Consider the following 25,383-nt stretch of genomic DNA (forward strand, 5'->3'; position numbering starts at 1 on the left):
ACATAGGAATTTAAAAGTTTAAAAATCAAATTAACAGCCCACATCTCTATAAAATAAGGATTTGAAAACTTTCAAACTTTTAGAGTAAAAAAATGATGACCTTATAAAATATAGGTTTTAAATTGAAGAATTAAATCCAGTTGAGTTTCTAACTGAATATTCAAATTTTCACTTTTTATAGATAGGGAAATAGATATATTTAGAGCAGCCTAAGATGAGGCATACATTAGCAAAATGTGGAGAGAGAGTAGTCTGAATTGAGTTGGAAAGCAGCTATGTACTTCCTCTCAGCCATTGAACTTAAATTTGCCAGCCATGAGCCAATTCCAAGCTTGAGAACTTTGCATCAATAGCAGCACATGAGTTTTAGTGCATACAGTGTCTTCTGCTTTGAAGTTACAAGCTGACCAATATTGATGGGAACTCACTTGCTTCAGTCAAGAAATGCTCTGTGAGAGCAGCATGTGGCTCTAATCTCACACCTTCCCCAAGGTTAGTTTTAGGAGCAACTACAGTACTCTGCATGTAGCCTCACCACTGAGCTTCTCTCCACATATTGAGCATTTAGTTTCAAGACTGTTTTAAAGCTCATCTTCGAAGATGTCAGAAAACTTAGAGTGACATAGGAATTTAAAAGTTTAAAAATCAAATTAACAGCCCACATCTCTATAAAATAAGGATTTGAAAACTTTCAAACTTTTAGAGTAAAAAAATGATGACCTTATAAAATATAGGTTTTAAATTGAAGAATTAAATCCAGTTGAGTTTCTAACTGAATATTCAAATTTTCACTTTTTATAGATAGGGAAATAGATATATTTAGAGCAGCCTAAGATGAGGCATACATTAGCAAAATGTGGAGAGAGAGTAGTCTGAATTGAGTTGGAAAGCAGCTATGTACTTCCTCTCAGCCATTGAACTTAAATTTGCCAGCCATGAGCCAATTCCAAGCTTGAGAACTTTGCATCAATAGCAGCACATGAGTTTTAGTGCATACAGTGTCTTCTGCTTTGAAGTTACAAGCTGACCAATATTGATGGGAACTCACTTGCTTCAGTCAAGAAATGCTCTGTGAGAGCAGCATGTGGCTCTAATCTCAGACCTTCCCCAAGGTTAGTTTTAGAAGCAACTACAGTACTCTGCATGTAGCCTCACCACTGAGCTTCTCTCCACATATTGAGCATTTAGTTTCAAGACTGTTTTAAAGCTCATCTTCGAAGATGTCAGAAAACTTAGAGTGACATTGGAAATTAAAAATGTAAAAATCAAATTAACAGCCCACATCTCTATAAAATAAAGATTTGAAAACTTTCAAACTTTTAGAGTAAAAAAATGATGACCTTATAAAATATAGGTTTTAAATTGAAGAATTAAATCCAGTTGAGTTTCTAACTGAATATTCAAATTTTCACTTTTTATAGATAGGGAAATAGATACATTTAGAGCAGCCTAAGATGAGGCATACATTAGCAAAATGTGGAGAGAGAGTAGTCTGAATTGAGTTGGAAAGCAGCTATGTACTTCCTCTCAGCCATTGAACTTAAATTTGCCAGCCATGAGCCAATTCCAAGCTTGAGAACTTTGCATCAATAGCAGCACATGAGTTTTAGTGCATACAGTGTCTTCTGCTTTGAAGTTACAAGCTGACCAATATTGATGGGAACTCACTTGCTTCAGTCAAGAAATGCTCTGTGAGAGCAGCATGTGGCTCTAATCTCAGACCTTCCCCAAGGTTAGTTTTAGGAGCAACTACAGTACTCTGCATGTAGCCTCACCACTGAGCTTCTCTCCACATATTGAGCATTTAGTTTCAAGACTGTTTTAAAGCTCATCTTCGAAGATGTCAGAAAACTTAGAGTGACATAGGAATTTAAAAGTTTAAAAATCAAATTAACAGCCCACATCTCTATAAAATAAGGATTTGAAAACTTTCAAACTTTTAGAGTAAAAAAATGATGACCTTATAAAATATAGGTTTTAAATTGAAGAATTAAATCCAGTTGAGTTTCTAACTGAATATTCAAATTTTCACTTTTTATAGATAGGGAAATAGATATATTTAGAGCAGCCTAAGATGAGGCATACATTAGCAAAATGTGGAGAGAGAGTAGTCTGAATTGAGTTGGAAAGCAGCTATGTACTTCCTCTCAGCCATTGAACTTAAATTTGCCAGCCATGAGCCAATTCCAAGCTTGAGAACTTTGCATCAATAGCAGCACATGAGTTTTAGTGCATACAGTGTCTTCTGCTTTGAAGTTACAAGCTGACCAATATTGATGGGAACTCACTCGCTTCAATCAAGAAATTCTCTGTGAGAGCAGCATGTGGCTCTAATCTCAGACCTTCCCCAAGGTAAGTTTTAGGAGCAACTACAGAACTCTGCATGTAGCCTCACCCCTGAGCTTCTCTTCACATATTGAGCATTTAGATTCACGACTGTTTTAAAGCTCAACTTTGAAGATGTCAGAAAACTTAGGGTGACACAGGAAATTAAAAATGTAAAAATCAAATTAACAGCCCACATCTCTATAAAATAAGGATTTGAAAACTTTTAAACGTTTAGAGTAAAAAAATGATGACCTTATAAAATATAGGTTTTAAATTGAAGTATTAAATCCAGTTGAGTTTCTAACTGAATATTCAAATTTTCACTTTTCATAGATAGGGAAATAGATACATTTAGAGCAGCCTAAGATGAGGCATACATTAGCAAAATGTGGAGAGAGAGTAGTCTGAATTGAGTTGGAAAGCAGCTATGTACTTCTTATCAGCCATTGAACTTAAATTTGCCAGCCATAAGCCAATTCCAAGCTTGAGAACTTTGCATCAATAGCAGCACATGAGTTTTAGTGCATACAGTGTCTTCTGCTTTGAAGTTACAAGCTGACCAATATTGATGGGAACTCACTTGCTTAAGTCAAGAAATGCTCTGTGAGAGCAGCATGTGGCTCTAATCTCAGACCTTCCCCAAGGTTAGTTTTAGGAGCAACTACAGTACTCTGCATGTAGCCTCACCACTGAGCTTCTCTCCACATATTGAGCATTTAGTTTCAAGACTGTTTTAAAGCTCATCTTCGAAGATGTCAGAAAACTTAGAGTGACATTGGAAATTAAAAATGTAAAAATCAAATTAACAGCCCACATCTCTATAAAATAAAGATTTGAAAACTTTCAAACTTTTAGAGTAAAAAAATTATGACCTTATAAAATATAGGTTTTAAATTGAAGAATTAAATCCGTTGAGTTTCTAACTGAATACTCAAATTTTCACTTTTCATAGATACGGAAATAGATACATTTAGAGCAGCATAAGATGAGGCATACATTAGCAAAATGTGGAGAGAGAGTAGTCTGAATTGAGTTGGAAAGCAGCTATGTACTTCCTCTCAGCCATTGAACTTAAATTTGCCAGCCATAAGCGAATTCCAAGCTTGAGAACTTTGCATCAATAGCAGCACATGAGTTTTAGTGCATACAGTGTCTTCTGCTTTGAAGTTACAAGCTGACCAATATTGATGGGAACTCACTTGCTTCAATCAAGAAATTCTCTGTGAGAGCAGCATGTGGCTCTAATCTCAGACCTTCCCCAAGGTTAGTTTTAGGAGCAACTACAGTACTCTGCATGTAGCCTCACCCCTGAGCTTCTCTTCACATATTGAGCATTTAGTTTCAAGACTGTTTTAAAGCTCAACTTCGAAGATGTCAGAAAACTTAGAGTGACACAGGAAATTAAAAATTTAAAAATCAAATTAACAGCCCACATCTCTATAAAATGAAGATTTGAAAACTCTCAAACTTTTAGAGTAAAAAAATGATGACCTAATAAAATATAGGTTTTAAATTGAAGAATTAAATCCAGTTGAGTTTCTAACTGAATATTCAAATTTTCACTTTTTATAGATAGGGAAATAGATACATTTAAAGCAGCCTAAGATGAGGCATACATTAGCAAAATGTGGAGAGAGAGTAGTCTGAATTGAGTTGGAAAGCAGCTATGTACTTCCTCTCAGCCATTGAACTTAAATTTGCCAGCCATGAGCCAATTCCAAGCTTGAGAACTTTGCATCAATAGCAGCACATGAGTTTTAGTGCATACAGTGTCTTCTGCTTTGAAGTTACAAGCTGACCAATATTGATGGGAACTCACTTGCTTTAATCAAGAAATTCTCTGTGAGAGCAGCATGTGGCTCTAATCTCAGACCTTCCCCAAGGTTAGTTTTAGGAGCAACTACAGTACTCTGCATGTAGCCTCACCCCTGAGCTTCTCTTCACATATTGAGCATTTAGTTTCAAGACTGTTTTAAAGCTCAACTTCGAAGATGTCAGAAAACTTAGAGTGACACAGGAAATTAAAAATTTAAAAATCAAATTAACAGCCCACATCTCTATAAAATAAAGATTTGAAAACTCTCAAACTTTTAGAGTAAAAAAATGATGACCTTATAAAATATAGGTTTTAAAATGAAGAATTAAATCCGTTGAGTTTCTAACTGAATATTAAAATTTTCACTTTTCATAGATAGGGAATTAGATACATTTAGAGCAGCCTAAGATGATGCATACATTAGCAAAATGTGGAGAGAGAGTAGTCTGAATTGAGTTGGAAAGCAGCTATGTACTTCCTCTCAGCCATTGAACTTAAATTTGCCAGCCATGAGCCAATTCCAAGCTTGAGAACTTTGCATCAATAGCAGCACATGAGTTTTAGTGCATACAGTGTCTTCTGCTTTGAAGTTACAAGCTGACCAATATTGATGGGAACTCACTTGCTTTAATCAAGAAATTCTCTGTGAGAGCAGCATGTGGCTCTAATCTCAGACCTTCCCCAAGGTTAGTTTTAGGAGCAACTACAGTACTCTGCATGTAGCCTCACCCCTGAGCTTCTCTTCACATATTGAGCATTTAGTTTCAAGACTGTTTTAAAGCTCAACTTCGAAGATGTCAGAAAACTTAGAGTGACACAGGAAATTAAAAATTTAAAAATCAAATTAACAGCCCACATCTCTATAAAATAAAGATTTTTAAACTCTCAAACTTTTAGAGTAAAAAAATGATGACCTTATAAAATATAGGTTTTAAATTGAAGAATTAAATCCGTTGAGTTTCTAACTGAATATTAAAATTTTCACTTTTCATAGATAGGGAATTAGATACATTTAGAGCAGCCTAAGATGATGCATACATTAGCAAAATGTGGAGAGAGAGTAGTCTGAATTGAGTTGGAAAGCAGCTATGTACTTCCTCTCAGCCATTGAACTTAAATTTGCCAGCCATGAGCCAATTCCAAGCTTGAGAACTTTGCATCAATAGCAGCACATGAGTTTTAGTGCATACAGTGTCTTCTGCTTTGAAGTTACAAGCTGACCAATATTGATGGGAACTCACGTGCTTCAGTCAAGAAATGCTCTGTGAGAGCAGCATGTGGCTCTAATCTCAGACCTTCCCCAAGGTTAGTTTTAGGAGCAACTACAGTACTCTGCTTGTAGCCTCACAACTGAGCTTCTCTCCACATATTGAGCATTTAGTTTCACGACTGTTTTAAAGCTCAACTTTGAAGATGTCAGAAAACTTAGGGTGACACAGGAAATTAAAAATGTAAAAATCAAATTAACAGCCCACATCTCTATAAAATAAGGATTTGAAAACTTTTAAACGTTTAGAGTAAAAAAATGATGACCTTATAAAATATAGGTTTTAAATTGAAGTATTAAATCCAGTTGAGTTTCTAACTGAATATTCAAATTTTCACTTTTCATAGATAGGGAAATAGATACATTTAGAGCAGCCTAAGATGAGGCATACATTAGCAAAATGTGGAGAGAGAGTAGTCTGAATTGAGTTGGAAAGCAGCTATGTACTTCTTATCAGCCATTGAACTTAAATTTGCCAGCCATAAGCCAATTCCAAGCTTGAGAACTTTGCATCAATAGCAGCACATGAGTTTTAGTGCATACAGTGTCTTCTGCTTTGAAGTTACAAGCTGACCAATATTGATGGGAACTCACTTGCTTCAGTCAAGAAATGCTCTGTGAGAGCAGCATGTGGCTCTAATCTCAGACCTTCCCCAAGGTTAGTTTTAGGAGCAACTACAGTACTCTGCATGTAGCCTCACCACTGAGCTTCTCTCCACATATTGAGCATTTAGTTTCAAGACTGTTTTAAAGCTCATCTTCGAAGATGTCAGAAAACTTAGAGTGACATTGGAAATTAAAAATGTAAAAATCAAATTAACAGCCCACATCTCTATAAAATAAAGATTTGAAAACTTTCAAACTTTTAGAGTAAAAAAATTATGACCTTATAAAATATAGGTTTTAAATTGAAGAATTAAATCCGTTGAGTTTCTAACTGAATACTCAAATTTTCACTTTTCATAGATAGGGAAATAGATACATTTAGAGCAGCCTAAGATGAGGCATACATTAGCAAAATGTGGAGAGAGAGTAGTCTGAATTGAGTTGGAAAGCAGCTATGTACTTCCTCTCAGCCATTGAACTTAAATTTGCCAGCCATAAGCCAATTCCAAGCTTGAGAACTTTGCATCAATAGCAGCACATGAGTTTTAGTGCATACAGTGTCTTCTGCTTTGAAGTTACAAGCTGACCAATATTGATGGGAACTCACTTGCTTCAATCAAGAAATTCTCTGTGAGAGCAGCATGTGGCTCTAATCTCAGACCTTCCCCAAGGTTAGTTTTAGGAGCAACTACAGTACTCTGCATGTAGCCTCACCCCTGAGCTTCTCTTCACATATTGAGCATTTAGTTTCAAGACTGTTTTAAAGCTCAACTTCGAAGATGTCAGAAAACTTAGAGTGACACAGGAAATTAAAAATTTAAAAATCAAATTAACAGCCCACATCTCTATAAAATAAAGATTTGAAAACTCTCAAACTTTTAGAGTAAAAAAATGATGACCTTATAAAATATAGGTTTTAAATTGAAGAATTAAATCCGTTGAGTTTCTAACTGAATATTAAAATTTTCACTTTTCATAGATAGGGAATTAGATACATTTAGAGCAGCCTAAGATGATGCATACATTAGCAAAATGTGGAGAGAGAGTAGTCTGAATTGAGTTGGAAAGCAGCTATGTACTTCCTCTCAGCCATTGAACTTAAATTTGCCAGCCATGAGCCAATTCCAAGCTTGAGAACTTTGCATCAATAGCAGCACATGAGTTTTAGTGCATACAGTGTCTTCTGCTTTGAAGTTACAAGCTGACCAATATTGATGGGAACTCACTTGCTTCAGTCAAGAAATGCTCTGTGAGAGCAGCATGTGGCTCTAATCTCAGACCCTCCCCAAGGTTAGTTTTAGGAGCAACTACAGTACTCTGCATGTAGCCTCACCCCTCAGCTTCTCTCCACATATTGAGCATTTAGTTTCAAGACTGTTTTAAAGCTCAACTTTGAAGATGTCAGAAAACTTTGGGTGACACAGGAAATTAAAAATGTAAAAATCAAATTAACAGCCCACTTCTCTATAAAATAAGGATTTGAAAACTTTCAAACTTTTAGAGTAAAAAAATGATGACCTAATAAAATATAGGTTTTAAATTGAAGAATTAAATCCAGTTGAGTTTCTAACTGAATATTCAAATTTTCACTTTTTATAGATAGGGAAATAGATACATTTAAAGCAGCCTATGATGAGGCATACATTAGCAAAATGTGGAGAGAGAGTAGTCTGAATTGAGTTGGAATGCAGCTATGTACTTCCTCTCAGCCATTCAACTTAAATTTGCCAGCCATGAGCCAATTCCAAGCTTGAGAACTTTGCATCAATAGCAGCACATGAGTTTTAGTGCATACAGTGTCTTCTGCTTTGAAGTTACAAGCTGACCAATATTGATGGGAACTCACTTGCTTCAGTCAAGAAATGCTCTGTGAGAGCAGCATGTGGCTCTAATCTCAGACCTTCCCCAAGGTTAGTTTTAGGAGCAACTACAATACTCTGCATGTAGCCTCACCACTGAGCTTCTCTCCACATATTGAGCATTTAGTTTCAAGACTGTTTTAAAGCTCATTTTCGAAGATGTCAGAAAACTTAGAGTGACATAGGAATTTAAAAGTTTAAAAATCAAATTAACAGCCCACATCTCTATAAAATAAGAATTTGAAAACTTTCAAACTTTTAGAGTAAAAAAATGATGACCTTATAAAATATAGGTTTTAAATTGAAGAATTAAATCCAGTTGAGTTTCTAACTGAATATTCAAATTTTCACTTTTTATAGATAGGGAAATAGATACATTTAGAGCAGCCTAAGATGAGGCATACATTAGCAAAATGTGGAGAGAGAGTAGTCTGAATTGAGTTGGAAAGCAGCTATGTACTTCCTCTCAGCCATTGAACTTAAATTTGCCAGCCATGAGCCAATTCCAAGCTTGAGAACTTTGCATCAATAGCAGCACATGAGTTTTAGTGCATACAGTGTCTTCTGCTTTGAAGTTACAAGCTGACCAATATTGATGGGAACTCACATGCTTCAGTCAAGAAATGCTCTGTGAGAGCAGCATGTGGCTCTAATCTCAGACCTTCCCCAAGGTTAGTTTTAGGAGCAACTACAGTACTCTGCTTGTAGCCTCACAACTGAGCTTCTCTCCACATATTGAGCATTTAGTTTCACGACTGTTTTAAAGCTCAACTTTGAAGATGTCAGAAAACTTAGGGTGACACAGGAAATTAAAAATGTAAAAATCAAATTAACAGCCCACATCTCTATAAAATAAGGATTTGAAAACTTTCAAACGTTTAGAGTAAAAAAATGATGACCTTATAAAATATAGGTTTTAAATTGAAGTATTAAATCCAGTTGAGTTTCTAACTGAATATTCAAATTTTTACTTTTCATAGATAGGGAAATAGATACATTTAGAGCAGCCTAAGATGATGCATACATTAGCAAAATGTGGAGAGAGAGTAGTCTGAATTGATTTGGAAAGCAGCTATGTACTTCCTCTCAGCCATTGAACTTAAATTTGCCAGCCATGAGCCAATTCCAAGCTTGAGAACTTTGCATCAATAGCAGCACATGAGTTTTAGTGCATACAGTGTCTTCTGCTTTGAAGTTACAAGCTGACCAATATTGATGGGAACTCACTTGCTTCAGTCAAGAAATGCTCTGTGAGAGCAGCATGTGGCTCTAATCTCAGACCCTCCCCAAGGTTAGTTTTAGGAGCAACTACAGTACTCTGCATGTAGCCTCACCCCTGAGCTTCTCTCCACATATTGAGCATTTAGTTTCAAGACTGTTTTAAAGCTCAACTTTGAAGATGTCAGAAAACTTTGGGTGACACAGGAAATTAAAAATGTAAAAATCAAATTAACAGCCCACTTCTCTATAAAATAAGGATTTGAAAACTTTCAAACTTTTAGAGTAAAAAAATGATGACCTTATAAAATATAGGTTTTAAATTGAAGAATTAAATCCAGTTGAGTTTCTAACTGAATATTCAAATTTTCACTTTTTATAGATAGGGAAATAGATACATTTAGAGCAGCCTAAGATGAGGCATACATTAGCAAAATGTGGAGAGAGAGTAGTCTGAATTGAGTTGGAAAGCAGCTATGTACTTCCTCTCAGCCATTGAACTTAAATTTGCCAGCCATGAGCCAATTCCAAGCTTGAGAACTTTGCATCAATAGCAGCACATGAGTTTTAGTGCATACAGTGTCTTCTGCTTTGAAGTTACAAGCTGACCAATATTGATGGGAACTCACTTGCTTCATTCAAGAAATGCTCTGTGAGAGCAGCATGTGGCTCTAATCTCAGACCTTCCCCAAGGTTAGTTTTAGGAGCAACTACAGTACTCTGCATGTAGCCTCACCACTGAGCTTCTCTCCACATATTGAGCATTTAGTTTCAAGACTGTTTTAAAGCTCATCTTCGAAGATGTCAGAAAACTTAGAGTGACATAGGAATTTAAAAGTTTAAAAATCAAATTAACAGCCCACATCTCTATAAAATAAGGATTTGAAAACTTTCAAACTTTTAGAGTAAAAAAATGATGACCTTATAAAATATAGGTTTTAAATTGAAGAATTAAATCCAGTTGAGTTTCTAACTGAATATTCAAATTTTCACTTTTTATAGATAGGGAAATAGATATATTTAGAGCAGCCTAAGATGAGGCATACATTAGCAAAATGTGGAGAGAGAGTAGTCTGAATTGAGTTGGAAAGCAGCTATGTACTTCCTCTCAGCCATTGAACTTAAATTTGCCAGCCATGAGCCAATTCCAAGCTTGAGAACTTTGCATCAATAGCAGCACATGAGTTTTAGTGCATACAGTGTCTTCTGCTTTGAAGTTACAAGCTGACCAATATTGATGGGAACTCACTTGCTTCAATCAAGAAATTCTCTGTGAGAGCAGCATGTGGCTCTAATCTCAGACCTTCCCCAAGGTTAGTTTTAGGAGCAACTACAGTACTCTGCATGTAGCCTCACCCCTGAGCTTCTCTTCACATATTGAGCATTTAGTTTCAAGACTGTTTTAAAGCTCAACTTCGAAGATGTCAGAAAACTTAGAGTGACACAGGAAATTAAAAATTTAAAAATCAAATTAACAGCCCACATCTCTATAAAATAAAGATTTGAAAACTCTCAAACTTTTAGAGTAAAAAAATGATGACCTTATAAAATATAGGTTTTAAATTGAAGAATTAAATCCGTTGAGTTTCTAACTGAATATTAAAATTTTCACTTTTCATAGATAGGGAATTAGATACATTTAGAGCAGCCTAAGATGATGCATACATTAGCAAAATGTGGAGAGAGAGTAGTCTGAATTGAGTTGGAAAGCAGCTATGTACTTCCTCTCAGCCATTGAACTTAAATTTGCCAGCCATGAGCCAATTCCAAGCTTGAGAACTTTGCATCAATAGCAGCACATGAGTTTTAGTGCATACAGTGTCTTCTGCTTTGAAGTTACAAGCTGACCAATATTGATGGGAACTCACGTGCTTCAGTCAAGAAATGCTCTGTGAGAGCAGCATGTGGCTCTAATCTCAGACCTTCCCCAAGGTTAGTTTTAGGAGCAACTACAGTACTCTGCTTGTAGCCTCACCACTGAGCTTCTCTCCACATATTGAGCATTTAGTTTCACGACTGTTTTAAAGCTCAACTTTGAAGATGTCAGAAAACTTAGGGTGACACAGGAAATTAAAAATGTAAAAATCAAATTAACAGCCCACATCTCTATAAAATAAGGATTTGAAAACTTTCAAACGTTTAGAGTAAAAAAATGATGACCTTATAAAATATAGGTTTTAAATTGAAGTATTAAATCCAGTTGAGTTTCTAACTGAATATTCAAATTTTCACTTTTCATAGATAGGGAAAGAGATACATTTAGAGCAGCCTAAGATGAGGCATACATTAGCAAAATGTGGAGAGAGAGTAGTCTGAATTGAGTTGGAAAGCAGCTATGTACTTCTTATCAGCCATTGAACTTAAATTTGCCAGCCATAAGCCAATTCCAAGCTTGAGAACTTTGCATCAATAGCAGCACATGAGTTTTAGTGCATACAGTGGCTTCTGCTTTGAAGTTACAAGCTGACCAATATTGATGGGAACTCACTTGCTTCAGTCAAGAAATGCTCTGTGAGAGCAGCATGTGGCTCTAATCTCAGACCTTCCCCAAGGTTAGTTTTAGGAGCAACTACAGTACTCTGCATGTAGCCTCACCACTGAGCTTCTCTCCACATATTGAGCATTTAGTTTCAAGACTGTTTTAAAGCTCATCTTCGAAGATGTCAGAAAACTTAGAGTGACATTGGAAGTTAAAAATTTAAAAATCTAATTAACAGCCCACATCTCTATAAAATAAAGATTTGAAAACTTTCAAACTTTTAGAGTAAAAAAATGATGACCTTATAAAATATAGGTTTTAAATTGAAGAATTAAATCCGTTGAGTTTCTAACTGAATATTCAAATTTTCACTTTTCATAGATAGGGAAATAGATACATTTAGAGCAGCCTAAGATGAGGCATACATTAGCAAAATGTGGAGAGAGAGTAGTCTGAATTGAGTTGGAAAGCAGCTATGTACTTCCTCTCAGCCATTGAACTTAAATTTGCCAGCCATGAGCCAATTCCAAGCTTGAGAACTTTGCATCAATAGCAGCACATGAGTTTTAGTGCATACAGTGTCTTCTGCTTTGAAGTTACAAGCTGACCAATATTGATGGGAACTCACGTGCTTCAGTCAAGAAATGCTCTGTGAGAGCAGCATGTGGCTCTAATCTCAGACCTTCCCCAAGGTTAGTTTTAGGAGCAACTACAGTACTCTGCTTGTAGCCTCACAACTGAGCTTCTCTCCACATATTGAGCATTTAGTTTCACGACTGTTTTAAAGCTCAACTTTGAAGATGTCAGAAAACTTAGGGTGACACAGGAAATTAAAAATGTAAAAATCAAATTAACAGCCCACATCTCTATAAAATAAGGATTTGAAAACTTTCAAACGTTTAGAGTAAAAAAATGATGACCTTATAAAATATAGGTTTTAAATTGAAGTATTAAATCCAGTTGAGTTTCTAACTGAATATTCAAATTTTCACTTTTCATAGATAGGGAAATAGATACATTTAGAGCAGCCTAAGATGAGGCATACATTAGCAAAATGTGGAGAGAGAGTAGTCTGAATTGAGTTGGAAAGCAGCTATGTACTTCCTCTCAGCCATTGAACTTAAATTTGCCAGCCATGAGCCAATTCCAAGCTTGAGAACTTTGCATCAATAGCAGCACATGAGTTTTAGTGCATACAGTGTCTTCTGCTTTGAAGTTACAAGCTGACCAATATTGATGGGAACTCACGTGCTTCAGTCAAGAAATGCTCTGTGAGAGCAGCATGTGGCTCTAATCTCAGACCTTCCCCAAGGTTAGTTTTAGGAGCAACTACAGTACTCTGCTTGTAGCCTCACCACTGAGCTTCTCTCCACATATTGAGCATTTAGTTTCACGACTGTTTTAAAGCTCAACTTTGAAGATGTCAGAAAACTTAGGGTGACACAGGAAATTAAAAATGTAAAAATCAAATTAACAGCCCACATCTCTATAAAATAAGGATTTGAAAACTTTCAAACGTTTAGAGTAAAAAAATGATGACCTTATAAAATATAGGTTTTAAATTGAAGTATTAAATCCAGTTGAGTTTCTAACTGAATATTCAAATTTTCACTTTTCATAGATAGGGAAATAGATACATTTAGAGCAGCCTAAGATGAGGCATACATTAGCAAAATGTGGAGAGAGAGTAGTCTGAATTGAGTTGGAAAGCAGCTATGTACTTCTTATCAGCCATTGAACTTAAATTTGCCAGCCATAAGCCAATTCCAAGCTTGAGAACTTTGCATCAATAGCAGCACATGAGTTTTAGTGCATACTGTGGCTTCTGCTTTGAAGTTACAAGCTGACCAATATTGATGGGAACTCACTTGCTTCAGTCAAGAAATGCTCTGTGAGAGCAGCATGTGGCTCTAATCTCAGACCTTCCCCAAGGTTAGTTTTAGGAGCAACTACAGTACTCTGCATGTAGCCTCACCACTGAGCTTCTCTCCACATATTGAGCATTTAGTTTCAAGACTGTTTTAAAGCTCATCTTCGAAGATGTCAGAAAACTTAGAGTGACATTGGAAGTTAAAAATGTAAAAATCTAATTAACAGCCCACATCTCTATAAAATAAAGATTTGAAAACTTTCAAACTTTTAGAGTAAAAAAATGATGACCTTATAAAATATAGGTTTTAAATTGAAGAATTAAATCCGTTGAGTTTCTAACTGAATATTCAAATTTTCACTTTTCATAGATAGGGAAATAGATACATTTAGAGCAGCCTAAGATGAGGCATACATTAGCAAAATGTGGAGAGAGAGTAGTCTGAATTGAGTTGGAAAGCAGCTATGTACTTCCTCTCAGCCATTGAACTTAAATTTGCCAGCCATGAGCCAATTCCAAGCTTGAGAACTTTGCATCAATAGCAGCACATGAGTTTTAGTGCATACAGTGTCTTCTGCTTTGAAGTTACAAGCTGACCAATATTGATGGGAACTCACGTGCTTCAGTCAAGAAATGCTCTGTGAGAGCAGCATGTGGCTCTAATCTCAGACCTTCCCCAAGGTTAGTTTTAGGAGCAACTACAGTACTCTGCTTGTAGCCTCACAACTGAGCTTCTCTCCACATATTGAGCATTTAGTTTCACGACTGTTTTAAAGCTCAACTTTGAAGATGTCAGAAAACTTAGGGTGACATAGGAATTTAAAAATGTAAAAATCAAATTAACAGCCCACATCTCTATAAAATAAGGATTTGAAAACTTTCAAACGTTTAGGGTAAAAAAATGATGACCTTATAAAATATAGGTTTTAAATTGAAGTATTAAATCCAGTTGAGTTTCTAACTGAATATTCAAATTTTCACTTTTTATAGATAGGGAAATAGATACATTTAGAGCAGCCTAAGATGAGGCATACATTAGCAAAATGTGGAGAGAGAGTAGTCTGAATTGAGTTGGAAAGCAGCTATGTACTTCCTCTCAGCCATTGAACTTAAATTTGCCAGCCATGAGCCAATTCCAAGCTTGAGAACTTTGCATCAATAGCAGCACATGAGTTTTAGTGCATACAGTGTCTTCTGCTTTGAAGTTACAAGCTGACCAATATTGATGGGAACTCACTTGCTTCATTCAAGAAATGCTCTGTGAGAGCAGCATGTGGCTCTAATCTCAGACCTTCCCCAAGGTTAGTTTTAGGAGCAACTACAGTACTCTGCATGTAGCCTCACCACTGAGCTTCTCTCCACATATTGAGCATTTAGTTTCAAGACTGTTTTAAAGCTCATCTTCGAAGATGTCAGAAAACTTAGAGTGACATAGGAATTTAAAAGTTTAAAAATCAAATTAACAGCCCACATCTCTATAAAATAAGGATTTGAAAACTTTCAAACTTTTAGAGTAAAAAAATGATGACCTTATAAAATATAGGTTTTAAATTGAAGAATTAAATCCAGTTGAGTTTCTAACTGAATATTCAAATTTTCACTTTTTATAGATAGGGAAATAGATATATTTAGAGCAGCCTAAGATGAGGCATACATTAGCAAAATGTGGAGAGAGAGTAGTCTGAATTGAGTTGGAAAGCAGCTATGTACTTCCTCTCAGCCATTGAACTTAAATTTGCCAGCCATGAGCCAATTCCAAGCTTGAGAACTTTGCATCAATAGCAGCACATGAGTTTTAGTGCATACAGTGTCTTCTGCTTTGAAGTTACAAGCTGACCAATATTGATGGGAACTCACTTGCTTCAATCAAGAAATTCTCTGTGAGAGCAGCATGTGGCTCTAATCTCAGACCTTCCCCAAGGTTAGTTTTAGGAGCAACTACAGTACTCTGCATGTAGCCTCACCCCTGAGCTTCTCTTCACATATTGAGCATTTAGTTTCAAGACTGTTTTAAAGCTCAACTTCGAAGATGTCAGAAAACTTAGAGTGACATAGGAATTTAAAAATGTAAAAATCAAATTAACAGCCCACATCTCTATAAAATAAAGATTTGAAAACTTTCAAACTTTTAGAGTAAAAAAATTATGACCTTATAAAATATAGGTTTTAAATTGAAGAATTAAATCCGTTGAGTTTCTAACTGAATACTCAAATTTTCACTTTTCATAGATAGGGAAATAGATACATTTAGAGCAGCCTAAGATGAGGCATACATTAGCAAAATGTGGAGAGAGAGTAGTCTGAATTGAGTTGGAAAGCAGCTATGTACTTCCTCTCAGCCATTGAACTTAAATTTGCCAGCCATGAGCCAATTCCAAGCTTGAGAACTTTGCATCAATAGCAGCACATGAGTTTTAGTGCATACAGTGTCTTCTGCTTTGAAGTTACAAGCTGACCAATATTGATGGGAACTCACTTGCTTCAATCAAGAAATTCTCTGTGAGAGCAGCATGTGGCTCTAATCTCAGACCTTCCCCAAGGTTAGTTTTAGGAGCAACTACAGTACTCTGCATGTAGCCTCACCCCTGAGCTTCTCTTCACATATTGAGCATTTAGTTTCACGACTGTTTTAAAGCTCAACTTTGAAGATGTCAGAAAACTTAGGGTGACACAGGAAATTAAAAATGTAAAAATCAAATTAACAGCCCACATCTCTATAAAATAAGGATTTGAAAACTTTCAAACGTTTAGAGTAAAAAAATGATGACCTTATAAAATATAGGTTTTAAATTGAAGTATTAAATCCAGTTGAGTTTCTAACTGAATATTCAAATTTTCACTTTTCATAGATAGGGAAATAGATACATTTAGAGCAGCCTAAGATGAGGCATACATTAGCAAAATGTGGAGAGAGAGTAGTCTGAATTGAGTTGGAAAGCAGCTATGTACTTCTTATTAGCCATTGAACTTAAATTTGCCAGCCATAAGCCAATTCCAAGCTTGAGAACTTTGCATCAATAGCAGCACATGAGTTTTAGTGCATACAGTGTCTTCTGCTTTGAAGTTACAAGCTGACCAATATTGATGGGAACTCACTTGCTTCAGTCAAGAAATGCTCTGTGAGAGCAGCATGTGGCTCTAATCTCAGACCTTCCCCAAGGTTAGTTTTAGAAGCAACTACAGTACTCTGCATGTAGCATCACCACTGAGCTTCTCTCCACATATTGAGCATTTAGTTTCAAGACTGTTTTAAAGCTCATCTTCGAAGATGTCAGAAAACTTAGAGTGACATTGGAAATTAAAAATGTAAAAATCAAATTAACAGCCCACATCTCTATAAAATAAAGATTTGAAAACTTTCAAACTTTTAGAGTAAAAAAATGATGACCTTATAAAATATAGGTTTTAAATTGAAGAATTAAATCCAGTTGAGTTTCTAACTGAATATTCAAATTTTCACTTTTTATAGATAGGGAAATAGATACATTTAGAGCAGCCTAAGATGAGGCATACATTAGCAAAATGTGGAGAGAGAGTAGTCTGAATTGAGTTGGAAAGCAGCTATGTACTTCCTCTCAGCCATTGAACTTAAATTTGCCAGCCATGAGCCAATTCCAAGCTTGAGAACTTTGCATCAATAGCAGCACATGAGTTTTAGTGCATACAGTGTCTTCTGCTTTGAAGTTACAAGCTGACCAATATTGATGGAAACTCACTTGCTTCAGTCAAGAAATGCTCTGTGAGAGCAGCATTTGGCTCTAATCTCAGACCTTCCCCAAGGTTAGTTTTAGGAGCAACTACAGTACTCTGCATGTAGCCTCACCACTGAGCTTCTCTCCACATATTGAGCATTTAGTTTCAAGACTGTTTTAAAGCTCATCTTCGAAGATGTCAGAAAACTTAGAGTGACATAGGAATTTAAAAGTTTAAAAATCAAATTAACAGCCCACATCTCTATAAAATAAGGATTTGAAAACTTTCAAACTTTTAGAGTAAAAAAATGATGACCTTATAAAATATAGGTTTTAAATTGAAGAATTAAATCCAGTTGAGTTTCTAACTGAATATTCAAATTTTCACTTTTTATAGATAGGGAAATAGATATATTTAGAGCAGCCTAAGATGAGGCATACATTAGCAAAATGTGGAGAGAGAGTAGTCTGAATTGAGTTGGAAAGCAGCTATGTACTTCTTATTAGCCATTGAACTTAAATTTGCCAGCCATAAGCCAATTCCAAGCTTGAGAACTTTGCATCAATAGCAGCACATGAGTTTTAGTGCATACAGTGTCTTCTGCTTTGAAGTTACAAGCTGACCAATATTGATGGGAACTCACTTGCTTCAGTCAAGAAATGCTCTGTGAGAGCAGCATGTGGCTCTAATCTCAGACCTTCCCCAAGGTTAGTTTTAGAAGCAACTACAGTACTCTGCATGTAGCATCACCACTGAGCTTCTCTCCACATATTGAGCATTTAGTTTCAAGACTGTTTTAAAGCTCATCTTCGAAGATGTCAGAAAACTTAGAGTGACATTGGAAATTAAAAATGTAAAAATCAAATTAACAGCCCACATCTCTATAAAATAAAGATTTGAAAACTTTCAAACTTTTAGAGTAAAAAAATGATGACCTTATAAAATATAGGTTTTAAATTGAAGAATTAAATCCAGTTGAGTTTCTAACTGAATATTCAAATTTTCACTTTTTATAGATAGGGAAATAGATACATTTAGAGCAGCCTAAGATGAGGCATACATTAGCAAAATGTGGAGAGAGAGTAGTCTGAATTGAGTTGGAAAGCAGCTATGTACTTCCTCTCAGCCATTGAACTTAAATTTGCCAGCCATGAGCCAATTCCAAGCTTGAGAACTTTGCATCAATAGCAGCACATGAGTTTTAGTGCATACAGTGTCTTCTGCTTTGAAGTTACAAGCTGACCAATATTGATGGAAACTCACTTGCTTCAGTCAAGAAATGCTCTGTGAGAGCAGCATTTGGCTCTAATCTCAGACCTTCCCCAAGGTTAGTTTTAGGAGCAACTACAGTACTCTGCATGTAGCCTCACCACTGAGCTTCTCTCCACATATTGAGCATTTAGTTTCAAGACTGTTTTAAAGCTCATCTTCGAAGATGTCAGAAAACTTAGAGTGACATAGGAATTTAAAAGTTTAAAAATCAAATTAACAGCCCACATCTCTATAAAATAAGGATTTGAAAACTTTCAAACTTTTAGAGTAAAAAAATGATGACCTTATAAAATATAGGTTTTAAATTGAAGAATTAAATCCAGTTGAGTTTCTAACTGAATATTCAAATTTTCACTTTTTATAGATAGGGAAATAGATATATTTAGAGCAGCCTAAGATGAGGCATACATTAGCAAAATGTGGAGAGAGAGTAGTCTGAATTGAGTTGGAAAGCAGCTATGTACTTCCTCTCAGCCATTGAACTTAAATTTGCCAGCCATGAGCCAATTCCAAGCTTGAGAACTTTGCATCAATAGCAGCACATGAGTTTTAGTGCATACAGTGTCTTCTGCTTTGAAGTTACAAGCTGACCAATATTGATGGGAACTCACTTGCTTCAATCAAGAAATTCTCTGTGAGAGCAGCATGTGGCTCTAATCTCAGACCTTCCCCAAGGTTAGTTTTAGGAGCAACTACAGTACTCTGCATGTAGCCTCACCCCTGAGCTTCTCTTCACATATTGAGCATTTAGTTTCACGACTGTTTTAAAGCTCATCTTCGAAGATGTCAGAAAACTTAGAGTGACATTGGAATTTAAAAATGTAAAAATCAAATTAACAGCCCACATCTCTATAAAATAAAGATTTGAAAACTTTCAAACTTTTAGAGTAAAAAAATTATGACCTTATAAAATATAGGTTTTAAATTGAAGAATTAAATCCGTTGAGTTTCTAACTGAATACTCAAATTTTCACTTTTCATAGATAGGGAAATAGATACATTTAGAGCAGCCTAAGATGAGGCATACATTAGCAAAATGTGGAGAGAGAGTAGTCTGAATTGAGTTGGAAAGCAGCTATGTACTTCCTCTCAGCCATTGAACTTAAATTTGCCAGCCATAAGCCAATTCCAAGCTTGAGAACTTTGCATCAATAGCAGCACATGAGTTTTAGTGCATACAGTGTCTTCTGCTTTGAAGTTACAAGCTGACCAATATTGATGGGAACTCACTTGCTTCAATCAAGAAATTCTCTGTGAGAGCAGCATGTGGCTCTAATCTCAGACCTTCCCCAAGGTTAGTTTTAGGAGCAACTACAGTACTCTGCATGTAGCCTCACCCCTGAGCTTCTCTTCACATATTGAGCATTTAGTTTCAAGACTGTTTTAAAGCTCAACTTCGAAGATGTCAGAAAACTTAGAGTGACACAGGAAATTAAAAATTTAAAAATCAAATTAACAGCCCACATCTCTATAAAATAAAGATTTGAAAACTCTCAAACTTTTAGAGTAAAAAAATGATGACCTTATAAAATATAGGTTTTAAATTGAAGAATTAAATCCGTTGAGTTTCTAACTGAATATTAAAATTTTCACTTTTCATAGATAGGGAATTAGATACATTTAGAGCAGCCTAAGATGATGCATACATTAGCAAAATGTGGAGAGAGAGTAGTCTGAATTGAGTTGGAAAGCAGCTATGTACTTCCTCTCAGCCATTGAACTTAAATTTGCCAGCCATGAGCCAATTCCAAGCTTGAGAACTTTGCATCAATAGCAGCACATGAGTTTTAGTGCATACAGTGTCTTCTGCTTTGAAGTTACAAGCTGACCAATATTGATGGGAACTCACTTGCTTCAGTCAAGAAATGCTCTGTGAGAGCAGCATGTGGCTCTAATCTCAGACCTTTCCCAAGGTTAGTTTTAGGAGCAACTACAGTACTCTGCATGTAGCCTCACCACTGAGCTTCTCTCCACATATTGAGCATTTAGTTTCAAGACTGTTTTAAAGCTCATCTTCGAAGATGTCAGAAAACTTAGAGTGACATAGGAAATTAAAAGTTTAAAAATCAAATTAACAGCCCACATCTCTATAAAATAAAGATTTGAAAACTTTCAAACTTTTAGAGTCAAAAAATGATGACCTTATAAAATATAGGTTTTAAATTGAAGAATTAAATCCAGTTGAGTTTCTAACTGAATATTCAAATTTTCACTTTTTATAGATAGGGAAATAGATACATTTAGAGCAGCCTAAGATGAGGCATACATTAGCAAAATGTGGAGAGAGAGTAGTCTGAATTGAGTTGGAAAGCAGCTATGTACTTCCTCTCAGCCATTGAACTTAAATTTGCCAGCCATGAGCCAATTCCAAGCTTGAGAACTTTGCATCAATAGCAGCACATGAGTTTTAGTGCATACAGTGTCTTCTGCTTTGAAGTTACAAGCTGACCAATATTGATGGGAACTCACTTGCTTCAGTCAAGAAATGCTCTGTGAGAGCAGCATGTGGCTCTAATCTCAGACCTTCCCCAAGGTTAGTTTTAGGAGCAACCACAGTACTCTGCATGTAGCCTCACCACTGAGCTTCTCTCCACATATTGAGCATTTAGTTTCAAGACTGTTTTAAAGCTCATCTTCGAAGATGTCAGAAAACTTAGAGTGACATAGGAATTTAAAAGTTTAAAAATCAAATTAACAGCCCACATCTCTATAAAATAAGGATTTGAAAACTTTCAAACTTTTAGAGTAAAAAAATGATGACCTTATAAAATATAGGTTTTAAATTGAAGAATTAAATCCAGTTGAGTTTCTAACTGAATATTCAAATTTTCACTTTTTATAGATAGGGAAATAGATATATTTAGAGCAGCCTAAGATGAGGCATACATTAGCAAAATGTGGAGAGAGAGTAGTCTGAATTGAGTTGGAAAGCAGCTATGTACTTCCTCTCAGCCATTGAACTTAAATTTGCCAGCCATGAGCCAATTCCAAGCTTGAGAACTTTGCATCAATAGCAGCACATGAGTTTTAGTGCATACAGTGTCTTCTGCTTTGAAGTTACAAGCTGACCAATATTGATGGGAACTCACTTGCTTCAATCAAGAAATTCTCTGTGAGAGCAGCATGTGGCTCTAATCTCAGACCTTCCCCAAGGTTAGTTTTAGGAGCAACTACAGTACTCTGCATGTAGCCTCACCACTGAGCTTCTCTCCACATATTGAGCATTTAGTTTCAAGACTGTTTTAAAGCTCATCTTCGAAGATGTCAGAAAACTTAGAGTGACATTGGAATTTAAAAATGTAAAAATCAAATTAACAGCCCACATCTCTATAAAATAAAGATTTGAAAACTTTCAAACTTTTAGAGTAAAAAAATTATGACCTTATAAAATATAGGTTTTAAATTGAAGAATTAAATCCGTTGAGTTTCTAACTGAATACTCAAATTTTCACTTTTCATAGATAGGGAAATAGATACATTTAGAGCAGCCTAAGATGAGGCATACATTAGCAAAATGTGGAGAGAGAGTAGTCTGAATTGAGTTGGAAAGCAGCTATGTACTTCCTCTCAGCCATTGAACTTAAATTTGCCAGCCATAAGCCAATTCCAAGCTTGAGAACTTTGCATCAATAGCAGCACATGAGTTTTAGTGCATACAGTGTCTTCTGCTTTGAAGTTACAAGCTGACCAATATTGATGGGAACTCACTTGCTTCAATCAAGAAATTCTCTGTGAGAGCAGCATGTGGCTCTAATCTCAGACCTTCCCCAAGGTTAGTTTTAGGAGCAACTACAGTACTCTGCATGTAGCCTCACCCCTGAGCTTCTCTTCACATATTGAGCATTTAGTTTCAAGACTGTTTTAAAGCTCAACTTCGAAGATGTCAGAAAACTTAGAGTGACACAGGAAATTAAAAATTTAAAAATCAAATTAACAGCCCACATCTCTATAAAATAAAGATTTGAAAACTCTCAAACTTTTAGAGTAAAAAAATGATGACCTTATAAAATATAGGTTTTAAATTGAAGAATTAAATCCGTTGAGTTTCTAACTGAATATTAAAATTTTCACTTTTCATAGATAGGGAATTAGATACATTTAGAGCAGCCTAAGATGATGCATACATTAGCAAAATGTGGAGAGAGAGTAGTCTGAATTGAGTTGGAAAGCAGCTATGTACTTCCTCTCAGCCATTGAACTTAAATTTGCCAGCCATGAGCCAATTCCAAGCTTGAGAACTTTGCATCAATAGCAGCACATGAGTTTTAGTGCATACAGTGTCTTCTGCTTTGAAGTTACAAGCTGACCAATATTGATGGGAACTCACTTGCTTCAGTCAAGAAATGCTCTGTGAGAGCAGCATGTGGCTCTAATCTCAGACCTTTCCCAAGGTTAGTTTTAGGAGCAACTACAGTACTCTGCATGTAGCCTCACCACTGAGCTTCTCTCCACATATTGAGCATTTAGTTTCAAGACTGTTTTAAAGCTCATCTTCGAAGATGTCAGAAAACTTAGAGTGACATAGGAAATTAAAAGTTTAAAAATCAAATTAACAGCCCACATCTCTATAAAATAAAGATTTGAAAACTTTCAAACTTTTAGAGTAAAAAAATGATGACCTTATAAAATATAGGTTTTAAATTGAAGAATTAAATCCAGTTGAGTTTCTAACTGAATATTCAAATTTTCACTTTTTATAGATAGGGAAATAGATACATTTAGAGCAGCCTAAGATGAGGCATACATTAGCAAAATGTGGAGAGAGAGTAGTCTGAATTGAGTTGGAAAGCAGCTATGTACTTCCTCTCAGCCATTGAACTTAAATTTGCCAGCCATGAGCCAATTCCAAGCTTGAGAACTTTGCATCAATAGCAGCACATGAGTTTTAGTGCATACAGTGTCTTCTGCTTTGAAGTTACAAGCTGACCAATATTGATGGGAACTCACTTGCTTCAGTCAAGAAATGCTCTGTGAGAGCAGCATGTGGCTCTAATCTCAGACCTTCCCCAAGGTTAGTTTTAGGAGCAACCACAGTACTCTGCATGTAGCCTCACCACTGAGCTTCTCTCCACATATTGAGCATTTAGTTTCAAGACTGTTTTAAAGCTCATCTTCGAAGATGTCAGAAAACTTAGAGTGACATAGGAATTTAAAAGTTTAAAAATCAAATTAACAGCCCACATCTCTATAAAATAAGGATTTGAAAACTTTCAAACTTTTAGAGTCAAAAAATGATGACCTTATAAAATATAGGTTTTAAATTGAAGAATTAAATCCAGTTGAGTTTCTAACTGAATATTCAAATTTTCACTTTTTATAGATAGGGAAATAGATATATTTAGAGCAGCCTAAGATGAGGCATACATTAGCAAAATGTGGAGAGAGAGTAGTCTGAATTGAGTTGGAAAGCAGCTATGTACTTCCTCTCAGCCATTGAACTTAAATTTGCCAGCCATGAGCCAATTCCAAGCTTGAGAACTTTGCATCAATAGCAGCACATGAGTTTTAGTGCATACAGTGTCTTCTGCTTTGAAGTTACAAGCTGACCAATATTGATGGGAACTCACTTGCTTCAATCAAGAAATTCTCTGTGAGAGCAGCATGTGGCTCTAATCTCAGACCTTCCCCAAGGTTAGTTTTAGGAGCAACTACAGTACTCTGCATGTAGCCTCACCCCTGAGCTTCTCTCCACATATTGAGCATTTAGTTTCACGACTGTTTTAAAGCTCAACTTTGAAGATGTCAGAAAACTTAGGGTGACACAGGAAATTAAAAATGTAAAAATCAAATTAACAGCCCACATCTCTATAAAATAAGGATTTGAAAACTTTTAAACGTTTAGAGTAAAAAAATGATGACCTTATAAAATATAGGTTTTAAATTGAAGTATTAAATCCAGTTGAGTTTCTAACTGAATATTCAAATTTTCACTTTTCATAGATAGGGAAATAGATACATTTAGAGCAGCCTAAGATGAGGCATACATTAGCAAAATGTGGAGAGAGAGTAGTCTGAATTGAGTTGGAAAGCAGCTATGTACTTCTTATCAGCCATTGAACTTAAATTTGCCAGCCATAAGCCAATTCCAAGCTTGAGAACTTTGCATCAATAGCAGCACATGAGTTTTAGTGCATACAGTGTCTTCTGCTTTGAAGTTACAAGCTGACCAATATTGATGGGAACTCACTTACTTCAGTCAAGAAATGCTCTGTGAGAGCAGCATGTGGCTCTAATCTCAGACCTTCCCCAAGGTTAGTTTTAGGAGCAACTACAGTACTCTGCATGTAGCCTCACCCCTGAGCTTCTCTTCACATATTGAGCATTTAGTTTCAAGACTGTTTTAAAGCTCAACTTCGAAGATGTCAGAAAACTTAGAGTGACACAGGAAATTAAAAATTTAAAAATCAAATTAACAGCCCACATCTCTATAAAATAAAGATTTGAAAACTCTCAAACTTTTAGAGTAAAAAAATGATGACCTTATAAAATATAGGTTTTAAATTGAAGAATTAAAACCGTTGAGTTTCTAACTGAATATTAAAATTTTCACTTTTCATAGATAGGGAATTAGATACATTTAGAGCAGCCTAAGATGATGCATACATTAGCAAAATGTGGAGAGAGAGTAGTCTGAATTGAGTTGGAAAGCAGCTATGTACTTCCTCTCAACCATTGAACTTAAATTTGCCAGCCATGAGCCAATTCCAAGCTTGAGAACTTTGCATCAATAGCAGCACATGAGTTTTAGTGCATACAGTGTCTTCTGCTTTGAAGTTACAAGCTGACCAATATTGATGGGAACTCACGTGCTTCAGTCAAGAAATGCTCTGTGAGAGCAGCATGTGGCTCTAATCTCAGACCTTCCCCAAGGTTAGTTTTAGGAGCAACTACAGTACTCTGCTTGTAGCCTCACCACTGAGCTTCTCTCCACATATTGAGCATTTAGTTTCACGACTGTTTTAAAGCTCAACTTTG

General features: G+C 35.8%; 41 non-coding genes across 41 annotated transcripts; all 41 read right to left on the reverse strand.

Moving 5' to 3' along the window:
* Positions 1-235: 235 nt before the first annotated feature.
* Positions 236-554, reverse strand: LOC148510787 (Nuclear RNase P). The gene has a single exon (XR_015869189.1).
* Positions 555-855: 301 nt separating this feature from the next.
* Positions 856-1,174, reverse strand: LOC148510788 (Nuclear RNase P). The gene has a single exon (XR_015868941.1).
* A 301-nt stretch (positions 1,175-1,475) lies between these two features.
* On the reverse strand, positions 1,476-1,794 carry LOC148510789 (Nuclear RNase P). Its single transcript, XR_015868965.1, has one exon.
* Positions 1,795-2,095: 301 nt separating this feature from the next.
* LOC148510790 (Nuclear RNase P) lies at positions 2,096-2,414 on the reverse strand. The gene has a single exon (XR_015869230.1).
* A 301-nt stretch (positions 2,415-2,715) lies between these two features.
* Positions 2,716-3,034, reverse strand: LOC148510791 (Nuclear RNase P). Its single transcript, XR_015869120.1, has one exon.
* Positions 3,035-3,334: 300 nt separating this feature from the next.
* Positions 3,335-3,653, reverse strand: LOC148510792 (Nuclear RNase P). Its single transcript, XR_015869275.1, has one exon.
* Positions 3,654-3,954: 301 nt separating this feature from the next.
* LOC148510793 (Nuclear RNase P) lies at positions 3,955-4,273 on the reverse strand. Its single transcript, XR_015868981.1, has one exon.
* Positions 4,274-4,573: 300 nt separating this feature from the next.
* On the reverse strand, positions 4,574-4,892 carry LOC148510794 (Nuclear RNase P). Its single transcript, XR_015868983.1, has one exon.
* Positions 4,893-5,192: 300 nt separating this feature from the next.
* Positions 5,193-5,511, reverse strand: LOC148510795 (Nuclear RNase P). The gene has a single exon (XR_015868917.1).
* Positions 5,512-5,812: 301 nt separating this feature from the next.
* LOC148510796 (Nuclear RNase P) lies at positions 5,813-6,131 on the reverse strand. Its single transcript, XR_015869119.1, has one exon.
* A 300-nt stretch (positions 6,132-6,431) lies between these two features.
* Positions 6,432-6,750, reverse strand: LOC148510797 (Nuclear RNase P). The gene has a single exon (XR_015869073.1).
* A 300-nt stretch (positions 6,751-7,050) lies between these two features.
* LOC148510798 (Nuclear RNase P) lies at positions 7,051-7,369 on the reverse strand. The gene has a single exon (XR_015869191.1).
* Positions 7,370-7,670: 301 nt separating this feature from the next.
* Positions 7,671-7,989, reverse strand: LOC148510799 (Nuclear RNase P). Its single transcript, XR_015869082.1, has one exon.
* A 301-nt stretch (positions 7,990-8,290) lies between these two features.
* LOC148510800 (Nuclear RNase P) lies at positions 8,291-8,609 on the reverse strand. Its single transcript, XR_015868953.1, has one exon.
* A 301-nt stretch (positions 8,610-8,910) lies between these two features.
* LOC148510801 (Nuclear RNase P) lies at positions 8,911-9,229 on the reverse strand. Its single transcript, XR_015869314.1, has one exon.
* A 302-nt stretch (positions 9,230-9,531) lies between these two features.
* On the reverse strand, positions 9,532-9,848 carry LOC148510802 (Nuclear RNase P). The gene has a single exon (XR_015868811.1).
* Positions 9,849-10,150: 302 nt separating this feature from the next.
* LOC148510803 (Nuclear RNase P) lies at positions 10,151-10,469 on the reverse strand. Its single transcript, XR_015868986.1, has one exon.
* Positions 10,470-10,770: 301 nt separating this feature from the next.
* LOC148510804 (Nuclear RNase P) lies at positions 10,771-11,087 on the reverse strand. The gene has a single exon (XR_015869165.1).
* A 303-nt stretch (positions 11,088-11,390) lies between these two features.
* Positions 11,391-11,707, reverse strand: LOC148510805 (Nuclear RNase P). The gene has a single exon (XR_015869163.1).
* Positions 11,708-12,009: 302 nt separating this feature from the next.
* On the reverse strand, positions 12,010-12,326 carry LOC148510806 (Nuclear RNase P). Its single transcript, XR_015868924.1, has one exon.
* A 303-nt stretch (positions 12,327-12,629) lies between these two features.
* Positions 12,630-12,946, reverse strand: LOC148510807 (Nuclear RNase P). Its single transcript, XR_015869176.1, has one exon.
* A 303-nt stretch (positions 12,947-13,249) lies between these two features.
* On the reverse strand, positions 13,250-13,566 carry LOC148510808 (Nuclear RNase P). The gene has a single exon (XR_015869171.1).
* Positions 13,567-13,868: 302 nt separating this feature from the next.
* On the reverse strand, positions 13,869-14,185 carry LOC148510809 (Nuclear RNase P). Its single transcript, XR_015868925.1, has one exon.
* A 303-nt stretch (positions 14,186-14,488) lies between these two features.
* On the reverse strand, positions 14,489-14,805 carry LOC148510810 (Nuclear RNase P). Its single transcript, XR_015868888.1, has one exon.
* A 303-nt stretch (positions 14,806-15,108) lies between these two features.
* On the reverse strand, positions 15,109-15,425 carry LOC148510811 (Nuclear RNase P). Its single transcript, XR_015869152.1, has one exon.
* A 302-nt stretch (positions 15,426-15,727) lies between these two features.
* On the reverse strand, positions 15,728-16,044 carry LOC148510812 (Nuclear RNase P). Its single transcript, XR_015869153.1, has one exon.
* Positions 16,045-16,347: 303 nt separating this feature from the next.
* Positions 16,348-16,664, reverse strand: LOC148510813 (Nuclear RNase P). Its single transcript, XR_015868800.1, has one exon.
* A 303-nt stretch (positions 16,665-16,967) lies between these two features.
* LOC148510814 (Nuclear RNase P) lies at positions 16,968-17,284 on the reverse strand. Its single transcript, XR_015869154.1, has one exon.
* Positions 17,285-17,587: 303 nt separating this feature from the next.
* On the reverse strand, positions 17,588-17,904 carry LOC148510815 (Nuclear RNase P). The gene has a single exon (XR_015868801.1).
* Positions 17,905-18,209: 305 nt separating this feature from the next.
* Positions 18,210-18,522, reverse strand: LOC148510816 (Nuclear RNase P). The gene has a single exon (XR_015868969.1).
* Positions 18,523-18,829: 307 nt separating this feature from the next.
* LOC148510817 (Nuclear RNase P) lies at positions 18,830-19,142 on the reverse strand. The gene has a single exon (XR_015869213.1).
* A 306-nt stretch (positions 19,143-19,448) lies between these two features.
* Positions 19,449-19,761, reverse strand: LOC148510818 (Nuclear RNase P). The gene has a single exon (XR_015869299.1).
* Positions 19,762-20,067: 306 nt separating this feature from the next.
* On the reverse strand, positions 20,068-20,380 carry LOC148510819 (Nuclear RNase P). The gene has a single exon (XR_015869061.1).
* A 307-nt stretch (positions 20,381-20,687) lies between these two features.
* On the reverse strand, positions 20,688-21,000 carry LOC148510820 (Nuclear RNase P). The gene has a single exon (XR_015868934.1).
* Positions 21,001-21,307: 307 nt separating this feature from the next.
* On the reverse strand, positions 21,308-21,620 carry LOC148510821 (Nuclear RNase P). Its single transcript, XR_015869000.1, has one exon.
* A 306-nt stretch (positions 21,621-21,926) lies between these two features.
* LOC148510822 (Nuclear RNase P) lies at positions 21,927-22,239 on the reverse strand. The gene has a single exon (XR_015869300.1).
* A 306-nt stretch (positions 22,240-22,545) lies between these two features.
* Positions 22,546-22,858, reverse strand: LOC148510823 (Nuclear RNase P). Its single transcript, XR_015869062.1, has one exon.
* Positions 22,859-23,165: 307 nt separating this feature from the next.
* On the reverse strand, positions 23,166-23,478 carry LOC148510824 (Nuclear RNase P). Its single transcript, XR_015868935.1, has one exon.
* Positions 23,479-23,785: 307 nt separating this feature from the next.
* On the reverse strand, positions 23,786-24,098 carry LOC148510825 (Nuclear RNase P). Its single transcript, XR_015869049.1, has one exon.
* Positions 24,099-24,405: 307 nt separating this feature from the next.
* Positions 24,406-24,718, reverse strand: LOC148510826 (Nuclear RNase P). Its single transcript, XR_015869370.1, has one exon.
* Positions 24,719-25,024: 306 nt separating this feature from the next.
* Positions 25,025-25,337, reverse strand: LOC148510827 (Nuclear RNase P). Its single transcript, XR_015868971.1, has one exon.
* Between the last annotated feature and the right edge of the window lie 46 nt (positions 25,338-25,383).

This window comes from Taudactylus pleione, unplaced genomic scaffold (genome assembly GCF_031769625.1).
Source record: "Taudactylus pleione unplaced genomic scaffold, aTauple2 ptg000311l, whole genome shotgun sequence".
NCBI classification, from domain to species: Eukaryota; Metazoa; Chordata; class Amphibia; order Anura; family Myobatrachidae; genus Taudactylus; species Taudactylus pleione.